A 6,623-nucleotide genomic window follows, 5' to 3' on the forward strand; every position below is an offset into this window, starting at 1 on the left:
ATGGCAGGAAGTGATTTCATTTTGGGTAGATGATGCTGATGGGGACAACAGAACTTCCTGGTGCACTGGATATAGCTGGGAAAGAGAGTAGTCAAGGGGTACTTTGAGGTGTTTGGCTTGAGCAATAAGAAGGGTTGAGGTGCTATCACTCAATTTGGGGGAAGTGGGGTGAAGTAGGTTTAGCGGATGAGCCAGCGTTAGGGTGGCACAAGTTGCGATTGAGATGCCAATGACTGGCAGTCAGAGTGCAAACGTTTAGTTGACAGTGGGACTAGTGAATCTGCCACTCAGGAAGCGTCTGGACTGGACAAACACTTTTAGGAGTGATTGACATGGTGGCATTCGAAGTCATGAGTCTGGATAAGATTTTGGAAGAGTGAGCGTAGACAGAAAACACACAGATGAGAAACTGGTGAGATTGGAGGAAACCAGGAGGACATGGAGCCCTGGAAACCACATGCTAGGGTGAGAGGAGCTGCTCACAGGAAGTCTTTCCTGTCCACTGTTACAAGGTCAGGGGTATTTATTTATTTTCCCTTTTTGTTCACTGCTGTATTTCCAATACGGAGTGTAAGTGCCTAATAAATACTTGTTGAATTAAGGAGTGTATGAGTGAATTTACACCTTTGCAAATACCCAGTACACAGGGCTGCAACACTGGCCTTCTTTACAGAAAGAGCAGAGATCAGGTAGGAGGCTCTGCCCACTCTCAGTGGCACTAACCCTCTCCTTTGCCTTTCATAGCTACACTGACATTCAGTCAGGTGAGAGCCCTTCTGCCCAACACAGGCCCAAGACAAATAGCCTCAGACAAGCCCTGTGGTGTGGAGCTTGATGGGAGCTGGGTTGGGCACTGGGTCATCCACCAGTCCCCAGAAGACTCTATGGCCACTTCTCTGTCTACCCTTCCATATCTAATAATCTGTCTGTCTGTATATATAACCATTTCTTTGTCCACTGTCTACAGTCACTCTTTTGTCCCTCTTTCCGTCTATTCACATCCAGTCTTCTATCCATCTGCTAGTCACCAACTTCCCAGTTTGTAGTGGACTGTCTCTGTGTTAGCATTGAAATTCCTGCATCCTGCGAAATTGCTCAGTACTGAACAAACCAGGACTGTTGGTCAATCCATCTGTTTCCCAGGTATCCTGCTGTCCATCGGCCCGCAGCTAGTCTGTCCACCCAACCGCCCATCACACCTCCCGACCATCCTCCCCGACGGAGGACAATGCTCCGCCCTCTCTGGCCCCGCCCCCAGTCACCGCCTTTTCCGGAAGCTGCTGCAGCGAATCCTGGCACCCTAGCAACAGCGCCTTTCAGGCTGTCCAGTCCGCGTGCGCAGCTCCTAGGACGAGCCAATAGCGAGGGGCACCGGGAGCGAGGTGCAGGGGGCGGGGCTCGGCCTGGCTGCAGCCATTTTGGTGCGAGAGAAACAATAGGACGGAAGCGCAGAGGATCCCGGCTGAGGCAGCAGGTAACGCTCGCGTCCTATGGCCCTAGTGCCCCAGGAGCTTTGAGGGAGATTTTTTTGGGCTACTGGGAGATGGGGTCTCTGATCATTGGAGTCTCCCAGGTTATTTGGGAAGGACTTCTTCCGTGGTCTTTGTGGGGGAAATCTCGTGGGGTCCTTGTGGATTCGATTTCCCTGGGTAATTTGGGAGGAGCATTTTTCTTCTGATCATTGAGGGAGAGATTTCCCTGATTTTGGGGGTGCAGAATCTTCCCCGGTTATTGGAGAGGTCTCCCGGGTTGGTGGGGGGGCAGGATCTTTCCTGGTCATTGAGGAGATCTCCCGGGTCTTGGGGAACGCAAGATCTACGGTGTCATTGAGGGGTCTCCCCAGGTCGTTGGCGGCCACGATCTCCCCAGGTATTTGGCGGGTTGGGGGGTCTTCTTCCCAGATCTTTGGATAGGGAGTCAGCCCAGCGCCTCAGGTACTGTTACCTGGGGTCGGCAGATGTGCAGCCATTTTGAATGTTGAATGCCATTTGGGCCCGTCAGATGGTGTTCGATGAGGGAATCTACACACTTAACCTCACTGTAGAAAAAAGGCCTTTAAATGGGTAAGAGGACACCTTTATAGTGATATTTCCACTCTTTACATTTGATTAGAGACCGCTTTTGTCTTTTGCATCCTAATGCCTTATTTCATTTTAGGATTGTATTCAGTTTCATATATCAAGAAAGCTACACTAGCAGAAAAATGAGTGAAAATAAAATGTAGAAACCAGTAAAATCTAGTGCTCTTAAATACCAGAGGAAATAGAACTAGTCATTGCTTGGAATTAAGCATTTCCGTAGCAGAATGTACATAGAACAAAAAATCATCTTGAATAGTTTTAAGAAAAAGTACTGGAACTTTGGAACGTGGTAACAAAAATGTTGTAGATCATCAGTTCTATGATATTTTTAATAAAGGACCATGATTACAGTAATTTTGTTGAATTCTAGTGTTTAAAATGTTTGCTGTATTTGCAGTTGTAGCCAGGTAATATTTTAAGTGAACTAAGATGCTTATTTATATAGGTTGTTGCTGTGGGGTTTGTATAATTGCATCCTGTAACTTGGGTGTTAAGTATTTAAAGAGAAGCTTCAGGGTGTTGTTTTAACTTTAGCCACTATCAGAGTTAGAAAGGGCCAAATGAATACTTTATCATATTTGACATAATAGGCAAGTTGATGGCCTAGTAACTTTTTTTTTTTGAGAAAAGTTAAACTATTAACTGTCATTAAAAATTTTTTTTTCTATTTTCTGTGGTCTTGTCTGACATTGTCATTTCGATAGATTTACCTGTTTTGTGACTGTAGAATTCACAGGCATTGTTAGAAATCAGATGGAGAATCACTTGAGCCCAGCAGTTCAAGATCAACCTGGGCAACATAGCAACACCTTGTCTCTACAAAAAAAAAAAAAAAAAAAAAGGAGAGAAAGAAATCAAATGGATAAGAACAAGGACTAGAGTTGATACAGTTGTAGAAACTAGTTTTTTTGTTTGGTTGGTTTGTTTTTTATGCAGGGCTTGGGTAGGGAGGGAGCAAGGCAGGGACCTGGGAGATCTAGAAATCAGTGTAACAGATATAATAGACTTCTTTTGTGCTTCAAAGCTTCCTAGGTGACAGACAGGTACACTGTATGCTAGCCCTGTATCTGTCTGAGCAGTGGAATGTGCCGGGAAAGAAGGAGCAACCACTGACTGATGAACCTTTGCCAGTCTCCCTTCCAAGAGAGATGCCAGAGCCTTCTGTAAGCTCCTGAGATGTCACTGGTATCTAGGCAACAGGGATGAGCCTGAACCTCCCTGAGGCCAGCTTGCTGAGGTGAAAATTTTCCATTGTTTGGCTCATAAAGAGGATGCATTGGGGAAGAATTTTCCCTTTAAGTGAAGTTATTTCACCTAGTGAGATAATCTTCTTAAGTAACAAATTGAACACACTCTTGTACATTAGAAAGTAAGCAGTTGATTATTCTTATGTACATTAGAAAGTAAGCAGTTGATTATTCTCATGTTATTACATTTTAAAGCATATATTTGTTTTTTTAAATAAATTATGTTTTTGCCCGTTTGTGTACCATGTAATAAAAGTAATAAGAAGTAGTTGTGTTTTACAGTATATTCTGGTGGCAAGGAAATGTCCTTTTCTCCAAAAATTGAATTTAGAGCCCACCTCAGGATTTGGAGAAGTCAGTTTGCCGAGATGATGCACAGTTGATTTGGGTCTGTCACACATCACCAGCTTCAGTAGTTACTAATTGCTGGCCAATCTTGTTTCATCTACACTGTGCCCATCCCCATGACTGCCCTACTTTTTTTTTTTTTTTGATACACAGTCTCGTTCTGTCACCAAGGTTGGAGTGCAGTGGTGCGGTCTTGGCTCGCTGCAAGCTCCGCCTCCTAGGTTCATGCCATTCTCCACGCTCAGCCTCCATGCCTGGCCTGCCCTACCTTTTAAAGAAAGGGCCAGGGCCAGGCTTGGTGGCTCACGCCTGTAATCCCAGCACTTTGGGAGGCCAAGGCGGTTGGATCACGAGGTCAGGAGTTCAAGACCAGCCTGGCCAACGTGGTGAAACCCCGTCTCTACTAAAAATACAAAAACTAGCTGGGCACTGTGGCAGGTGCCTGGAATCTGAGCTACTCAGGAGGCTAAGGCAAGAGAATCGCTTGAACCCAGTAGGGGGAGATTGCAGTGAGCCAAAATCACGCCACTGCACTCCAGCCTGGGTGACAGAGTGAGACTCCGTCTCAAAAAAACAAAAAGGAAAAATAAAGGGCCGAGGGTGGTGGCTCACGCCAGTAATACCAACACTTTGGGAGGCCGAGGTGGGCGAATCACTTGAGATCAGGAGTTTGAGACCAGTCTGACCAACATGGTGAAACCCCGTCTCTACTAAAAATACAAAAATTAGCTGGGCGTGGTGGCGGGAGCCTCTGTCTCAAAAAAATAAAACTAAACAAATTTCTGGGATGTACTCCCTTTAAAATTCAGGGTTTTTTTTTTGTTTTGTTTTGTTTTGTTTTTTGAGGCGGAGTCTTGCTCTGTTGCCCGGACTGGAGTGCAGTGGCCGGATCTCAGCTCACTGCAAGCTCCGCCTCCCGGGTTTACGCCATTCTCCTGCCTCAGCCTCCCGAGTAGCTGAGACTACAGGCGCCCGCCACCTCGCCCAGCTAGTTTTTGTATTTTTAGTAGAGACGGGGTTTCACCGTGTTAGCCAGGATGGTCTCGATCTCCTGACCTTGTGATCTGCCTGTCTCAGCCTCCCAAAGTGCTGGGATTACAGGCTTGAGCCACCGTGCCCGGCCTTTTTTTTTTTTTATGAGGTGGAGTCTCGCTGTGTCACCCAGGCCTGAGTGCAGTGGTGCAATCTTGGCTCACTGCAACCTCCACCTCCCGGGTTCAAGCTATTCTCATGCCTCAGCCTCCCAAGTAGCTGGGATTACAGGTGTGTGGCACCACACCTGGCTAATTAAATTTGTTTGCTTTCTCTATGTATCCACCTATCTTACTTGAGACACTCCTATGTGTTTTCGAAATTGGAATGTCTAATCCCAAACCTAAGGAAGAGTAAAACTTCTTTTAATGGAATGAAACGTGTTAGTTAATAAGAAGCAGAACATCTGGCTCTAGTGTTGTTGCTTTTGCATTTAGTTTGTGAGAATGTGCCCATTTGGAACCTGGGCTACATCTCCTAAGTCTGGGTTTGTGGAAAGCTGCCACGTTGCTTGGTCTGACCCTGAGGTGCTATGGCCCAAGTTCCCCAGGCCATATTACTCTACCTTAACCCCACCTGTTAGAAGAGCCCACCCGTTATGGCTCCTTGCCTTGAACCTTGTCTTGCTCTTGCCTTGAACCTTGTCTTGCTCTTTTAGTTTGGGCTGCTTCGGGGCCAACAGGCCTTCCTAACTAAAGCTGCACACTCAAATGAGATGACCCATGGGCTATGTGAGCTTGTCTCAGCTTTCATGGGGATTGCAAAAATCTCACATCCCCCTTCAGTGTTTGTTTTATAAGAATAGTAGGTTATTTTTGCTTTGCAAGTATGAAACTAACATTGGATATGACTTTTTGGTATAACTACTGCCAATTCAGATTTTTATATATGCCCAAGTGTCTGAGATTTATATATTTATTATTATTATTATTATTATAATTTTTGGAGACGGAGTCTCACTCTGTCGCCCAGGTTGGAGTGCAGTGGTGTGATCTTGGCTCGCTGCAGCGAACCTCCCGAGTTAAAGCGATTTTCTTGCCTCAGCCTCCTAATCAGCTGGGCCTACAGGCGTCTGCCACCACGCCTGGGTAATTGTTGTATTTTTGTAGTGATGGGTTTTCACCTTGTTGTCCAGGCTGGTCTTGAACTCCTGACCTCAAGTGATCCGCCCACCGTGGCATTCCAAAGTGCTGGGATTACAGGTGTGAGCCACCGTTCCCAGCCTGTACATATAGATTGTAAATAAAGACGGTCTCACTCAGTTGCCCAGGCTGGAAGGCACTGCAGCGATCATAGCTCGCTATGGCCTCAACCTCCTGGGCTTAAGTGATCCTCTTGCCTCAGCCTCCCAAGTAGTTGGAGCCACAGGCATATGCCACTCGGCTCAGCTCATTTTTAAAATTTTATTGTAGGCTGGGCACGGTGGCTCACACCTGTAATCCCAGTGATTTGGGAGGCCAAGGCGGGTGGATCACGAGGTCAGGAGATTGAGACCATCCTGGCTAACACAGTGAAAACCCGTCTCTACTAAAAAAAATACAAAAAATTAGCCGGGCGTGGTGGTGGGTGCCTGTAGTCCCAGCTACTCAGGAGGCTGAGGTAGGAGAGTGGCGTGAACCCAGGAGGTGGAGCTTGCAGTGAGCCAAGATCACGCCACTGCACTCTAGCCTGGGCGACAGAGCAAGACTCCGTCTCAAAAAAAAACAAAAAAACTTTTTTTGTAAAGACCCGGTCTCACTTTTTTTAACCCAGGCTGGTCTTGAACTCCTGGCATTAAGCAGTCTTCCTGCTTCAGCAGGAAAAAAGCATCCAGAAAAAATCCTCAGTGTCCAAAAGCACTGGGATTACAGGTGTGAGCCACTGCATTTGTCAAAGATCCCTTTTCTTTTTTTTTTTTTTTTTTTTTTTTTTTTTG

General features: G+C 46.2%; 1 protein-coding gene across 6 annotated transcripts in view; it reads left to right on the forward strand.

The window, feature by feature from the left end:
• The first annotated feature begins 1,358 nt into the window (after positions 1-1,358).
• The window catches only part of IP6K2 (inositol hexakisphosphate kinase 2), a 23,345-nt gene continuing 18,080 nt past the window's right edge, over positions 1,359-6,623 (forward strand). For 2 of the 6 annotated variants that reach the window (XM_023231804.2, XM_023231803.2), the window contains exons 1-2: positions 1,382-1,474; positions 3,106-3,318. The gene's annotated coding sequence lies outside the window, so the exon portion shown is untranslated. Of the gene's footprint in view, positions 1,475-3,105; positions 3,319-6,623 lie in introns of all 6 variants that reach the window. The other 4 variants (XM_023231800.2, XM_023231805.2, XM_023231802.1 and 1 more) reach the window with 3 other exon arrangements.

Source organism: Piliocolobus tephrosceles, chromosome 2 (assembly GCF_002776525.5).
Source record: "Piliocolobus tephrosceles isolate RC106 chromosome 2, ASM277652v3, whole genome shotgun sequence".
Taxonomy (NCBI): Eukaryota; Metazoa; Chordata; class Mammalia; order Primates; family Cercopithecidae; genus Piliocolobus; species Piliocolobus tephrosceles.